Below are 16,103 nucleotides of genomic sequence, written 5' to 3'. Positions count from 1 at the left end.
CCAGGACAGGAAAACATTCAAAGGTGATCTAACTGAGCCTGGACCTCTATTTCCCCAGGTGTGCTGCCTATTTGAGGTGGGAAAAGGGATGGCTTATCTTGCTATGGGTTGAACTATACACCTGACTAAGGGTCACTGTTTGAACATCTCCTCAGTCTATGTGACTGAGGCCCAGGATTCAGGATACACAGCAGGAGAGGGACAAGAAAAATGCACAGCAGTTAGGGTTTGGATAGGAAGCCTCTCCCTCCCACAGACTTACGTGTTGAAGGCCTCACACTTAGCTGGTTGCGGCATTTCCGAGTCCTGGCCCTGACAGTCTTATCTAACAAAGCAGTCACATGATCACATCACTCCAGTAGCCTTGTCATCTCTGCTAGGGGCCTTGTACCTCTCTGACCAACCCTGGCTTTCCTTTTCTCCAGTATCCCAGTACCCTGGCGGATGACTATCAACTTTTTGAGAACTGGCTCCTTGGAGCACAGCTGGACAGGACCATGGTGAAGAACTCGGTGGCTGAGGGTATGCAGTTGGGCCTAGGGTTGGTGTGGAGGTATGTCTAGAGAGGGGGAGGGTACTCAGCTGGCATTAGCTCTCTCAGAACCCAGAGGTGAGGGCGAAGATGCTGACAAGACAGTGATTGACAGGGTCCCGTGCAGTTTCTTGGCTTTGAGGATCCTGGTTGTCAGGCCTCTAGGGGGCTAGGGTAGGTTCCCATGGCAACACCTACCTAGCATCTCTTCTTGTTCACTGGCTCCAGAGTCTTCTGAACTGGTGAAGCAGGAGGTTTCTGGGCTCCTCACTCTTACTTGGTTGGAGGAGAAGAAATACAAGGCCAATTCCAAGAGGCTGCTAATGTCACTTTTTAGGTCTTAGAAGCTGTGCGGTGCCACCTTTCACCTTTTACTTAGTTCCTGTTACTCCTGTCAACTTTAGGAGTGTGGTTCTGCAAACACTGCACGCCTCTGCCAGGGAGCTGCCGGGGCTGGGAAGTCTTAATTATTGCTTTCAGGTGATCTGCAGTTCCTCTGCATGCCAGGGAGAGGCAAGGGCACTGAGCATTTGGTACAGTGCTAGAGGCTGGATCTGGGCCTCATCCCTACCATACTCTCACCCTGGAGTGAAGCCCACACGCCAGGAGGGAGTTCTGAGCTGAGACAGGAGCAACAGGCAGTCAAGCTTCCGTATCATCCATGAGAGGATGAAAGACTCTTTGTTCTCTTGTAGATGGTGGTAAGCAGTCTCAGTACAGCCCTGTTCTTTTGCTATTACAAAATACCCGAGGCTGGGTATTTCATAAAGACTTATATATAGAAGATGCTTATATAGTTTGCATTTCTGGAGATTCAAGAGCAAGGAGCCAGGATCTACTTGGCTTTGGTGGGGGCCTCATGCTATATGGCCTCATAATGGTGGGTATGTGCAAGGATGACAAAAAGAATAATTCAGGAAGATTTCAGCTCCTTTGTAACAACTGACATTCTTGCAGGAATTAATCCAGTTCTGTCAGACCTTCATTAATCTCTTCCAAATATGGTTGCCCGCCCTTTCCTAATTAACTTTCCATGAGGCCTTGTGCCCTAAAGATTTTTCTTTTTTGACACCGCCACATAGAGGACTAAGCTTTCAACACACAAACCTCTCAGACACACTCAAATTACATTCAAATGATAGCAGAAGCCTGTGAAGAAAATATTACCAGATTTGCCTTTAAGAAAAGAATCAGAGCATGGACAGTCATGAAGGGCTGCAGCAAAGGTCTGGGACAGAGGAGAGTGTCCTCAGTGGAGAAAGAAGCAGGAGGAGTTTGGGACCCATTTTCAGAGGTGATCCAGGAAAGGAGAGGAGTCTGGTGGATTTGCATTGGTCAAGGGGTGAAGGATTTTACACAGAAGCTCGGCAAACTCAGACTCTCTGTGACTTTCTTTTTTTCCCTATTTGAGAATCCTGCAGATGTCACTGATCGGCCACACAAGCACTATGACTCTGTAACTCTGTGTAATGTGTAATTATAGCAACACAGGCGTAAAATTACCAAGGACAAGGAGCTGTAGAGTAATTATACGATTCTTTGTTATTTGGATTTTTTTTTCTCCTCCTTTTAAAGCTGCTTCCATTAAGCACTCCCATTTGGTGGGTGGGGAGGGGAGGTGGCAGATGGGTAAGAAGATGAGTGACATTGAAGAGCGAGTTCAGCATTGCTAGGGTTCCGAGTGGGGGAGGAGGCTGAGGTGAGGGAAATCTGTGTGTCCCTTCAGCCTACTGTATTTCTGTCCCGCCCTTAGCAGCTTCACAGCAGATCCCCACCCCAACCCCTGTGGATTGGGGCAGAGCAAGAATCTGGGCCGGTTAGCTTTCAATGACCCTAAAATCACCATGAAGGAGAGTAGTAGATGGTCTGTGAACCACGGCATTCTATCACAACTGAATCACCCAGGCCGTAGTCACAGCTCAACTCCAACACCATGTACACCGCTGTCACAACTCACCTCTGACACCACTGTCACAGCTCAATGCTGACACCACAAATACCACTGTCGTGGCTCAACTCTGACACCACACGCAGGGTGACTGAGAGTTTGGGGCTAGATAGAACTACATAGTGAGACCCTGTCTCTGGAAAATAAAAATTGATTGATTCTGTATGTGGAGGTGGGTTAGCCTCTGTGGGGCTCATTGTCTTGGGTCTGTGGGGAAGGAGAACATTAGTTAGCAGATCTTTTTGACTCCTGTGTGTGGTGTCTGTAGATCTTCCTTTCCCAGCTATTCCCAGCTGAAGGTATTTCAGCTTCTCTGGAGAAAGCTGTCCCTGTTCCCTGGCTGGGAGCACAGCCCTGTTTGCTTGAGTGGAGGCCGACTGTCTTGTTTCTCAGAATGCTAGCCTCAATGTCCAGTGCTGCCTCCTTTCTGCCTGTTGTCTGCGGGGACCTACTCCATATTTCCACGTCTTAATATTCTTGGAGGGTGGGGGAGAATTGGTCGTATAACTGGGTGGAGTTTGGGCAAAGGAGTCTTACATGTCCTCCTAGGGACATTAAAACAATTTTCTTGGGGGGAGGCTGGGATTGTTGGCCCAGTTGGCAGAGTGCTTGGCTCAACATGTAGGAAGTGCTGCACATCAGAGGAACAGAACTGACAGAATAAAGATATGCATTAAAAGGGAATTTGTTAGAGTGGCTTACAGACTCTGGTCTGGCTTGTTCATCAATGGCTGCCTCCTTTCAGAAAGGCCAAGAATCTCGTAGGTGTTCAGTCCATGGCTAGATTCCTTAGCTGGTCTTCAGTCTATGTTGGAATCCCCAAAATGTAGTTGTTTTTTTTTTTTTTGGTTTTTCCAGACAGGGTTTCTCTGTGGCTTTGGCACCTTCCCTGGAACTCACTCTGTAGCCCAGGATGACCTCGAACTCATAGAGATCCACCTGCCTCTGCCTCCAGAGCGCAGGGATTAAAGTTGTGCGCCACCACTGCCCAGCTCCAAATGTAGATTTTTTTTAACACCAGCAAAGTAATGGGCCAGCAGAAGGAGAGATGAACTTGCCAGCAAGAGTGAAGGCGAGAAGGAAAAAGCAAAAGCTCCCTCTTCCAAGTTGTTTTATGTGGGCTGCCACCGGAAGGTGTAGCCCAGATTCTGGGTGGGTCTCACCACCTCAAAAGATCCAATCAAGAAAATCCCTGAGAGCCAAGCCCAGCTGCTTGGGTTTTAGTGGCTTCCATATGTAGTCAAGTTGATAACCAAGACACTGGGTTTCACCCTCAGCTCCGTACAAAGCAAGCAAAGCAGTTCACACCTGTAGCCCCAGCACTTGGGACGGAGGGGCAGGAAGATCAAGGAGTCAAGATCATCGCTGCCGATATAATAAGTTTGAGGCTGGCCTATGTGAGACTTAGAATAAAACAGAACCATCTCCCGCTTCACCTCCTCTTCATTTTCTTCTACTAGTATGGTCTGAATTTGTCTCTCAGGCCTTGCCCAAATACTTTTGAGGAAACTGATCCCCAGTGTAATAGTGTTGAGAGGCGGGGCCTTTTCAGGAAGCTTAAGAGAGAACAAGGACCTTGCTCCTTATCAGGACTGTGGTGGAGAGAGATGTTCATTCTGTGAGGCCGCAGTGTGCCAGTTTGCCCAGTACCCCTGGTGATTCAGTCACTAATGTTTCTCTAAAGGTTTATCCTCCCACCAGAAGTGAACTATTTTCATGATGTCTGATGTTGATGCCAGTGCTTAGGTGTAGGTATGGGGTAGCCTCAGACATCATTTAGTTATGACTGGGTTTAGTTATGTGGCATGAACTGTTGACTATGGGTATTTTCAATTTATGAAACTTTCAACTTATAACGGCTTCATGGAAGAAGGAACCCTGTGATGACTTGGATTGAAAATGGCCCTCACAGGTTCATGCATTTGAATATTGGTTCCCTGGTGGCATAGTTTGGGGGCTACAGAGTCTTTAGGAGGCAAGGTGGTGCTGGAGGAGTTGGGAGACCCCTGAGGGTTACAGTGCAGCCAGCTCTGGCCCCAGGCTCTCTCTGCTTCCTGGTCCTCTGAAATTCAAGCAAGCACCTGCAAATTCCTGCTGCTGTTAGCCTCAAGTTGTTCTACTCCAGGAGGGACTGTACCCTCAAACCGCACGCTCCAACATACCCTTCCTCTCTTCCTCTGTTCCTGCCAGGAATTTGGTCACAGCAGCAAGAAACATCACAGACACAACGGCAAACTGAAGGGCTTTTTGCTCAGGCCTCTCTTTTGAGCAGATCTCTCTGGTTGTAAAGTGAGTCACTGGGGGGCGGGGAATGGGGTGTTCAATACCTGGGGGCTGAGGACCCAGCTGAGTGAGTTTCCTCAGCTCAGAATTGAGACTGTTCCTCACAGGCTGGCTATGCTGATTCCCAGTCCCTCTCTTCCTCTCTTGCACAATTCTGTTTCTCCTGTGTTGTCAATCAAATAGACTGTATGGGAGACAAAACTGGCATTCTTTGTAGAAAATTATTATTTATTTTTTATTTCACAAAACCCAAGGTTGAGCGGATGCTCCGTGGTGCCCTTCAGTGGCAAGAGTGTTTTCCCGCTCTGGCTCAGGCCCGGCTGCTTATTATGCGAGCGTTGTATTGTAAATGTGGAACAAATGGAGCCGAGATATCAAATTAATACTGTGATCTGCTTTCCTGTTCTGTTGCCATAACAGTGTGTGGCTCTTGAAGCAGAGAGAGAATTAGAATTGTATTAAAGGTGTTTACACCGTGTGTACTGCATCCTGCGTTGTTAGTCACTGCTATAATAGGTGTGTTTAACATTCGCTTACGGAGGCTTGCTGCCTGCTGCATTCCTGTACTGGCGGTTTTCTGCGTGGCCTTCTGTCCTGACCTTGCTTCTGATCCAGGCTTTTCTTATTGTCTGTGCAAGAGGGAAGGAGACGTATGACTCCATGACTCCATGACTCTTTATACTGGTCCTGTCCTTCTCAGTCCATGGGTCTGTCTGTCTCCGTGTGTGTGTGTGTGTGTGTGTGTGTGTGTGTGTGTGTGTGTGTGCGCAGGTGTATGTGAAAGCCGAATGCTGATGTTGGGAATCTGCTTTCCACTTTATTCTCACTGCATCCAGAGCTCACAGATTCATCAAAACTATCTATCCTCTGCTGCTCAGGAGGGCTGAAGTTACAGGTGTGTGTGCCACCATGCCCAGTTTTTTTTTTATCTGAGTTCTGGGGATCTGTCTTGCATGACAAGGACTTTACCAATGAAGCCATTTCCTTAGAGCCCCTCCCTCTGTTGAGACAGGCCTCATGTAGCCCAGGCTGACTTCAAACCCACTATAGCCAAGGATGAGCTTGAAATTTTGGCCCTCCTACTCCATGTCCCCAGTGACGGGATTGTAGGTGTGTACCATCATGCCCAGTTTTATGGGGTGCTGAGGATTGACCCTAGGGCTTTGTGTGTGCTAGGCAAGAGCCCTACCAACTGAGCCATGCAAAATAGGAGCTCGACTAAGTTCTAATTATTTCTTTGTCCCACTTATGACCATTAAACCTTCCAAGGAGGGAAATTCAGAGGTAGGAAAAGGAGACAGAATGTAGTGTGTGGTCTCAGGAAGGGAGAAATTGGAGGCCACGTCCCCCAACAACTCCCTCAGCCAGTGCTTGGCTGCTCAGCGCCATCTTTGAAGCTTTCTGTCTCAGTCATCCCAGGCTAGTGGCAGACTCACCACGGAGCAGTTATATCCCATGAGGATGCCCAACTCCTGTAACACTGGTATAGAAAGGTCTTTGAGGGCAGGGGCTTTTCCCCATGTGTACACCTGTGTGTGCCCATGTGTGCCTGTGTGGTGTGTGTGTGTGTTCAGGCCAGGTGGGTTGGGTATCTTTTGAGTTTGCTCTGCACTGTGTTTGGAGACAGGGCCTCTCACTGATGTCTGAGCCTCCCTGGCACTGGCTGGATCACAGGCATTGCTGTACGTGACTTCCGCATGTGTTCTAGGGCTTGAACTCCGGTCCTCACACTTGGACAGCAAGCACATTACTGATTGAGCCTTGGCCTTCTACACCAGAGATTCTGCCCGGTGGTGAGGGCTACAGATGCCTGGGACAAGAAGAGAGCATGTGTTAAGGTCCTGCCCTCACTCCCTCACATGCGCAGCTCAGAGTCTTGTGTCTTCCATCATCAGTGGGCACTGGTGACTACGTCCCCCGCCTTAAAAAGTCGGATGCGGACCCCCACCCTCTCTCTCTGTTCTCTGCTCTCTCTCTGCTCTGCTCCCCGCTTCCCTCCTCCACCAGACCTGGCCCTCCTCCCCTTTCCCTCCTAATAAAGCTCTAAAACTAACAGTGGGTTCTGTCATGACTGTGACCTTTCCACGCGGTAATCAGCGCCGCCACCAGCACCGCCACCAGCGCCATTTACCTATCTTTCGGTATGTGCTGTCTGTATTTGTGTGCTACTGCGCAGGGCCAGTCAGATCTCAAGGCCTGGACAAGATGAAGTCTTTCTGCACATGGCTCTTTGGAAACAGGATTCACTGAAACCTGGGATGAGCCCTGGACACTCCAGTGACAGAGGTGAGAGAGTCTGCTAGGACTAGGCAGAAAGTTAACCTTTCTCACAAGGACAATATTATTCTTTTTCTCAACACCCCTCCCCCCACCAAGATTATACACAATGAAAAGTACAAAAATAGTTTGGGAGGTTCAGGTTGCTATGTGTTTGGTCATAGTGCTATCAGTGAGGCAGCTGCTTGTGACTATGGAAACGTCAATGCTAAGGAAGGAGAATGGAAAGGAAGGAATATTAACTTGGGCTCAGGAAGGGAAGGTGTTTAGGAAGGCTGGGAGTGACAGGGGACTGTAAGACAGTAGGGTGAGCTTGTGGTAGAGTTGACATGAAGTGTTCTGTTGAAAGGTTTAGATCTTGCAGTGTGGACTCTGTTGCATGGTCCAGATCTGGGGCTTTTTAAAAGTTATTGGATTATGAGGGATTAATTGATGGATGGATTCATAACTGAACAGACTATTGATATGTGGGGAAACTATGGGAGGTGGGGCCTGGGTGGAGGAAATAATTTTCTGGGGTGTGCCTTTGAGGGTCCATCTTATCCCTGGTCTCATCTCTCTATTTCCTGTGTGAGTTGACTTCCTCTGCCAAGGCCATCCTTCATAATGCCCTGTTTTATCACAGGCCCAGGAACACTGGAGCCAGCCAGACTGAGTCTTTGGAGACAAGGAACCCAAACCCATCTTCCCTCCTCTGTAGCATGAATCTTAAAAGTTCCTATTAATAAAATCAAACCCAGAGCCAGGTATTTGGGTGAATGCTGGAAGATCAGAGAAACAGAACAAGCCACAGCCACCTCACCTTGCCATTTCCTCAGCTGATCCTATTTCCTCAGACTGGAAACCTCTGTGTCCTCATCTGGAATGAATCTCAGCTGAACTGTTGCTCAAAAGCCTTAAAGCTTAACCAGCTAGTTCCTGGTTTTCTCACCTTATATACCTTTCTGCTTTCTGCCATCACTTCCTGGGATTAAAGGCTTACTTCTTGGGATTAAAGGCGTGAGTCACCATGCCTGGCTGTTTCCAGTGTGGCTTTAAATTCACAGAGATCAGGATGGATCTCTGCCTCCAGAATGCTAGGATTAAAGGTGTGAGTGCCACCATTTTCTGGCCTCTATGTCTGTCTAGTGGCTGTTCTGTTCTCTGACCCCAGATAAATTTATTAGGGTGCACAATATTTTGGGGAACACAATATCACCATACTCCTCTACATGGTTTTTATTTCGTATTTTGTTAGAGCAATGAAAAAGTGACATTGGGCACATCTTTATGAAAAGCTAATTATGCCTTTCAGAGTGTCATTATCATGGAGTCTTGGGGGCAGGGACACCTCTGTAACTAGGGATAGGTGAGGCAAGGTTTTTGCTGTTATGACAACCTCGGTCGCAGTGTTCCATCTTACACACGCTCTCTGTCATAGCTGCTACTTTTTTACTAATGGGTCTAAATGGCTTAGGAATGTCACAGATGCTGCTATAGTCAAGTCACCAATTCTGACTCAGCCGAAACAGTGTGTGTGGGTGGAGGTGAGGAAGTCACTAGGACTTTGCTCAACTCTTTTTGGCTGGATTTTCTTTTGTCCTTGTGGCCTGCATATTCACTGCTGAAAGAATCAAGGAGAGCAGGTTGTGGTGACTGTGCATGCAGAAGCATGTGCTTCTCAGCATGTGCAACGCATGATGATTTAGTGTTTTCAAATAAATGCCTTGAGATACCCAGCTCCATGGGTTTAGCAAATAAAAGGCCCCTCTTCTTCTTTTTTCTTAAGTTCATGAAAGGTGTGCATTTTGAGGGGGAAAACCACACTGTGAATATAAACGTGATCTCCTGTCTACCAAGGGCAAACATAGACCATTTATCTCTTGGCATTACTCCAATTGAGGGTACTAAAAAGAGAGACTCATGTATGCCCAAAGGATGGCTGTCAGACTTAGCAAATAGAAATATAGGATGCCAAATTAAACTTGAATAAGACAAGCAGCAACAAAATTTTAGCAAAAGTAATATCCCATACAGTATTTGGCACATACTTATGCTATAAAATGACTTGGTGTTTTTTCTGAAATTCGAATGTAATTGGGTATCGTGAATTTTCCATTATGCTCTTACCTTCAGTAAGTGTGAGATCAAAGAACAAAATGCCAAGTGTTTGACGTTACAGCTTAGGAGCCCAGGACCCGGCTACAGCACTCCTGGGTATACATACTCAAAAGCACCTAAGTCAGGACATTGCTATATCATCTGCATACCCATGTTTGCCATGTCGCTGCCCACACAATAGACAGGCGACGATGGAATCAGCTGAGGTGCCCTTCGCCAGCTGAATGGGTAAGGAACATGAGATACACAGACATCATAAAGTTTTACTTGGCAACAAACAAGAATGAAATTAGGTCATTTTTAGGAACATGGATGGAAACAGAGATCATATGTTAAGTGAAATAAGCCAGGCCCCAGAAGACAACTGTTGTGTGTTTTTTTAAAACATGGAATCTAGATGAAAACAATTAAAGAAAGTAGAAGGGAGACTAATTGGGAAGAAAAGGGGACCATTGGTGAGGGGAGAAATAAGAGAGTCAATAAGGGGGTGAATATGATCAAAATAACTGGTACACATACATGAGATGGTGACTAATACCCCCTCCCTCATGCTTTTTGAAACGAAGTATTACTGTGTAGCTCTGGCTGGAACTTGCTATGTAGACCAGGCTGGCCTCGGATTCACAGAGATCTGTCTACCCCTGCCTCCCCAGTGTTGAGATTAGAAGCTGTACACCTCCATGCCCTGTGAAACTTATTATTTTTTTTACTAAGTTGGAAATACTGAAAGACATTGGGTTGACTTTGTTTTTCTGCCTGAGATGGGAAAACTCTGGAATGGGGATGACACAGAGGGCTGGAGTCAGGCAGTGGGGAAGGGAACGGCTTCCTGCCTTTTTCTTTGCTGCCCATAGACCAGAAGAGATGGAGGATACAGGAGTCTTTACAAATGATGTTTGCTTCACCGGACCTCTGGGAGGGTTAAATGAGAGACTAGGACAGAACTCCTAAGGCTCAATGCCCGGCACACTGCAGAGGTGTCAAATACTGTGTGTGATGGGCGTGAGAGGCAATTTGTATCTATTTGTTCTACCTCATCTGTTGGAGTAAAATCACCTGTCGGAGATGAGCCTTTCGTGGCTGCAGGTGGCATCCTTCTGTTTAGCTGTGTCAGGATGGCTGCATTCTGCCCTGGTGTCCGAGCTGGAATGAATGGTATAAATGGCTTCCGTTTGCGTGTGGAACTTGTTAGGAGGCTCTTGGTGCAGAGACAGCATCTTGGTTGCTCGCAACAGAGCAGGTGCAGCCTGAGGAGTGATGTGGCCTGGGGCCAGGCTATGGTCTGGCCCAGGGTTGTTTCACAATGTCCCCTGCACTTCACAGTCTCACCTGGGCGAGACTGCACCCTGCACTGTTTCATGGGCACACCACAGCTGGCATCTGTTTTTGGTTAAGCCGGTTAGCCTCAAGGTGAGAGTCAGACAAACAGAACAGGGGTTTCATTCAGGGAAGGACATGACTGATGGTGTTTGATGAGTGCTGTGCTTCAAGAGAGGAGAGGCAGCTAATTGGATGAGCCAGTCCGGCCTGGAGATTCCGCCAAACCACTGGGACTAGAAAGGAGCGGGGCTCCGGGTAGGGAATTTTACTGTGGATTTGATAGAGCTGCTTTGACATAGGTGACAGAAGGAAAAACATGTTTGCCCCCCTTTTTATTACAAAGTAATGTGTACAACAGATACCGAAGACTCTTTACCCATTCCAAACTCCATCCCTCTGCCTCAGTGAACTTCAGGGATGCTGCATTCAGTCCAAGGAAGGGATGAAGGGATGAGAGCATCAGGGACAGAGTGAAAGTATTTGATGCAATTATTGGTAATTTGAGCATATACTGCGCTCTCTCTCTCTCTCTCTCTCTCTCTCTCTCTCTCTCTCTCTCTGTGTGTGTGTGTGTGTGTGTGTGTGTGTGTGTGTGTGTGTGTGTGTGTTCGTTCTGGGGACTGAACCCAGGCCCTCATTCATGTGAGGGCTATCACTGAGCTGTAACCTCAGCCCAATGTTCCAGTTAAAAATTGAACTGTATTCCTTATTCCTATGCTAGGTTGCCATATTATACGGTTTTAACTTGACTGCCACTATCATGAATTGTATCCACCACAGTTGCCCCTGAGGACCCCTGGTTGATTTTTCCCTCATAATAACTTTTCGTACTGGAAGAAGGTAAGACATCAGAGTAGTGTGTGGAGTTTTACCAGCATGTGAAGTCTAACTCTTTTATTAGCAGGAGACATATGAGGTGGATTCTGGCTTAGGCAAAGTCATTTTTTGTTTTTCTGACCACCGTTGACCCAAATTGCAGGGGTAGACCTGACTTGTTTGCTGTGCAGAACCATTTCCATCAGGAAGTCCCCATCAATGGCACTTTGCAACCCTGGGTCCCCATGTCTCCCTTCCTAGATTCTAGGGGACATTAGGGTCTGTTTCTCACATGCTGAAAGTCAATGTTTTGGAATATATACTACATAGTTTCATGGATTGAAAGGAATTTGGCAATCTCTAGCCATCATGGAACAAGGAGAAGGGACCCAGTCTGTCTTCATCAGTAGGAAGCTCAAGCCTCTGTCACTCACTAGGGAGAGGCAGGAAAGGAAGAGTTACAGCTTCAAGATGTTATCATCCCTGTTGCCCAGAGTATTCATGATACAACATGCCCCTGCATCTCTCTGGCGGTGTGGTCCATGGCTCAGGACAGGGCCTGTTCTCTCATCCACGCATTCTTGCACCATGAACCCAGGCATTCCCATGATTGCTTACCTCTCATTACTTAGGTTTCCTGAACCTCACCATGTGAGATCAAGACCAGGATAGATTTGAACCCTCTCTTCCCAGGGTACCCATCATCTGTATCCATCCTGAGGATGGTCCCTACTGCCCTGGCCTCCTCCTCACCCTCACCTCGTTGTCTGTCCTGTCTTTTCTCCTGTCTCTGCTGCTCTCATGTCTCACCTTTCTTCTTGGTGTAGTCCCATAGCATTTTGATATTTGTCAGTTTGGCTACAGACTCTCTCAAAATCTCCCTCATCATTCGAAGTATTTATTCCTTGCCTTCTGTGAGCCCCAAAGTCCTCATTCCTTTCTCATGATTTCCACTAATTTCTCTTTACACTAATGGGTAATTTTCTGAGATGGTTCCCACTATGTAGCCCTGGCTTGCCTTGAACTTACTACTATGTAGACCAGGCTGGCCATGAACTCCGCCTGCCTCTGCCTCTCCAGAGCTGGAATTAAAGGCATGCAATGATCAGCTAGTCTGCAGTTTTCTCAAGGAGTCCCAGAATCCTACAGGGACTCCAATTTTCTTATACTGTTTCCCTAAATGTCTTAGAACATGGCTTCTGCTTGGCATATAAATGCTGCCCTGTTGTCCATTGTACTACAGTACAGGAACTATCACTTTACACACTGGTGGGTATTGGGATCACTACATTCATGTTACGGCTGGAAAAGATTTACTAACATGCTTCAGGTCATTCAGCTAATGTGTGGCAGAGCCGTGGTTAAATCTAGGCAGTAGCTCCTGGTTAGTGCATGCCATACTGCAACACAGTTCAAGGAGAGGTGTGTACCTTCAACGCTGGTTAAACACTGAGGTAGGTGGACCTGGCTGGGGGATGTGAAGACTTCTCACATGTCATGGCACGTGATGAATTCCTAAGAAGGAAGCACATCTGACAGCATTTCACACCTCTCTCTGACCACCAAATGTTTCTGGTTTTTTTTCTCTCAGAGATTACTTTGCAGTTTATGTTTGTAATGCAATCTGGGACACAAGTAGTGTAGGTCTGTGCTTCCAAAATAGTAGGGCAATGTCAGAAGAAAGTAGCTAAACGTTAAAGGGACCGTTGTAGATGCAGGTGTGTGGTACCTTCGTGGTCATCGCCTTGCTGCTTAAGGTTCTGAAGATGGAACCCAGGGCCCGGTGCTGGCAGGGAAGCACTTTGCCACCGAGGTATACCCCGGCCCTGTCACATTCTTTAATGAAGAGTGTCTGGTCATTTGTTTCGGTTTTACTCCAGTTAACCCTGGCTGCCTTTCTTCATCCTAGACTCAAGAAGGTAGTTGGGGGTCTCCTGGTTTTTGACCCCTACAGAGGTCAGTGCCAGAGAAAGCAAGCTGGTGGTGATCAACAAATTGTAGCTACCGGGTCTATGTAGCGTATAGGGAGAACTGAATAGGCCACATCAGGGATCGAAACAGTCACGATAGGATGGGAGGAGGCAGACTGGGGATGTGGATGCGGGGGGAGAGCTTCAGCTTTGGGATCCCAGAGCTCTGGTTGCAATGGTCACTGCAGAGTCTGCCTAATGGAGCATTTTCCTCATGCCGCAGCTCCATCCAGCATACCTACAGAGGCCCTGGCCACCAGTCTCTTCCCTGCTTCCACAAAGCTGGCAGGATTTGCTTTAGTTCATAGTTTGTAAAAAGGGTGAAGTTCTTTCATGGAAAACATTTCTAAACTGGTTAGAATGTGCGTCCTGATCACACGGACCACTTTTATCAGCTCTGCCCTTGAGGGAGATGCTTGTCTATAGATGTCTAAGAGAGCTCCTTTGCCTCATCACCCGTAGTCTTCTTCCTTGGCTACCACCAAGCTCCAGCACAGAGACATTGAGTCTCAGCAGTAATGAGCTTAGCCATGGGCTAGAGAGTCTGGGCGAGTGGCCACCTGTCCTAAGTCTTCTGCACACCGTCAGTGCGGGCACCACAGCGATCCAATGCCTTTTAGAGAGAGTGTGGTTTGACTGGACCATCTTCCTTTGAAGGGCTTTCCTGTACTGGGCAGAGGTGCCAGCTGTGGCAGTATTCTGTAGACAGAGATGGTGTATTAGTTTTCTGTGTATCCTGGTTCCTACCTAAGTAGGGGTATGGGGGAACTGTTTACAGCAGGTCTTTTGAACAAATGATTAGTGGATTATGCCTTACCTCTTTAGAATCTATGGACAAGTTGGGACACATTTTTAGGGCTCAAGGACATGGCTGGATGTCTGGGCTTGCTGGTACCCCAGAAGCAGTATGATCCTTTTGCCCCTTTAAGGCTGTTGCAATGGTTGTTCTTCTGTACTGCTGAGGGACCGGGTTCCAGGCAGCTGTTGACTCCAGCTTGCCAGGCCCAGCAAGAACACAGGAGGAACCAGAGAAACGGCTACTCAGGAAGGCCTTCCAATTAGCTGCTTTCACTCAGTTTTCTAGAATTGTATTCAATTCTACCGCTGCTTTGTTTTCTTAGCTGTTAGAATTGTACCAAAGAACATCCCCCGGATAGAAAACCTTCTTGAGAGAGTGAAAGGTCACTTAAAAGAGATCTTCAGTAGAACCAGGGTGGGTGGCTTTGACCAACTTATAGGCATTCCCACCATTGAGGACCCAGTGCCTAAGAACTCTGTGGCAAGATTCTCTCTGCATATTTGGAGCTCACAAGCACAATAATTCTTCCTCATTCCCACCTCTGTCCTGGACCTCCCAAAGTGGTTCCTGATTTTTGCAAAGAGGCTTCCAGTTTGCCCCATCCTCAGCACATGCCACAGTCAGACCTCTCTCTGCATGAATTTTCCGAGTTATTGTCCATTTAATAAGGAATGCATTTCTACAGTCCCAGCCAAATCACTGGCCACATTCCTTCATCCATTCAGTTTGCTCACTGACCCACCCTCTCTCCCCGCCTCCATGATCACCACCATGAATAGACTGAGGAGTGAGACTCAGTCCCTTCCCTCAGAGAGCATTCACCTTGCCTGGGAGCAGGCATACACAGCCTGTACTCAACACCTGGTGACTATTGGGTATCGTGCTGTATTACCATGTCCTCCAGGGAGTTGAGGGAGGCTCCACATACAATGTTCGCTACGAGGTTTAGGGAGTAGAGGGCTGCTGTCACTCTGTGGCCAAGCAGTGACTTTTTACATGTGCCCTAACGAAACTGTTTTTCTAAATGAGACGCGATGTGGACACTAAGTAAAACAATGAAAGCAGAGTGTCTTTGGTTAAAGTGGAGGTAGGATAAGGATGTTGTAGACAGCACTCGGCTTCCTCTGTGCTTCTGAGCCCTACCTTTGCTCTTCCCAGAATGGTCACAGACGGATCTAGCCAGTTTGTTGCTAAAGACATCGATATGCCTTGGAAAGGCCTAGAACAGTGGTTCTCAACCTTCCTAATGCTTCGATCCTTTAATACAATTCCTCATGCTGTGGCGACCCCCCAACCATAAAATTATTTTGTTCCTACTTCACAGCTGTAATTTTGCTACTGCTATGAATTACCATGTTAAGTGTCTGATATGCAGGGTATCTGATCTGCAACCCCAAAGGGGTCAAGACCCACAGGTTGAGAACCACTGCCTTAGACCCTGCAGGCCTGGGAGAGGCAGATCTGCAGGGGACCTTGTCTCTCTCCTGTGTTGGCTACAAACTGGAAGAGCCAGGCTCTCCTCTTGGGAATAATGACTAAGCCTGATTCTGAGGCACACAGGAGCTCACTGAGAATGTGCTGGCCTGCTGGCTTCACAGGAGGCTCTCACCTCTGGACAGTTTCTCAGGAGGGAAAATGTCTGTTCTAGGACTTGTTGATACAGCGCTCTCAGATGGAAAGACTGTAGATTCTGCCCAGCCATGATTGAGTTACCCAGGAAACCCAGAGAGAGCTGTGAGGAATTCTGGAGATGGTTGAGGGGACATTAGCTAGAAGGCCAAGCCTTGACCGTGCACTGCTCCTCTGTTGAGTCTTACTGAACAGTTGTGTTCCAATCACCTTGTGTGTGGGTTTGGTTAGTCCTCATAACAATGGCACCCACTAGGTACAGGTTCACCCTTGTTATGCTAATGGGGAAATTAAGGCACCCAAAGGATACAACCAGTAATTAAGGGGAGCTGGCATTCAAACTGGGGTGGGTAGTCTGGGCTCTCCAGGGAGTGTGCCTGTTATCTGTACTTTTCACACCAACTTCATGACAGAAGTGTCATCCAGTGA

The sequence above is a fragment of the Peromyscus eremicus genome, chromosome 5 (assembly GCF_949786415.1).
Source record: "Peromyscus eremicus chromosome 5, PerEre_H2_v1, whole genome shotgun sequence".
NCBI classification, from domain to species: Eukaryota; Metazoa; Chordata; class Mammalia; order Rodentia; family Cricetidae; genus Peromyscus; species Peromyscus eremicus.
The sequence above is the reverse complement of the archived record's forward strand: the minus strand, read 5'-3'. Positions refer to the sequence as shown.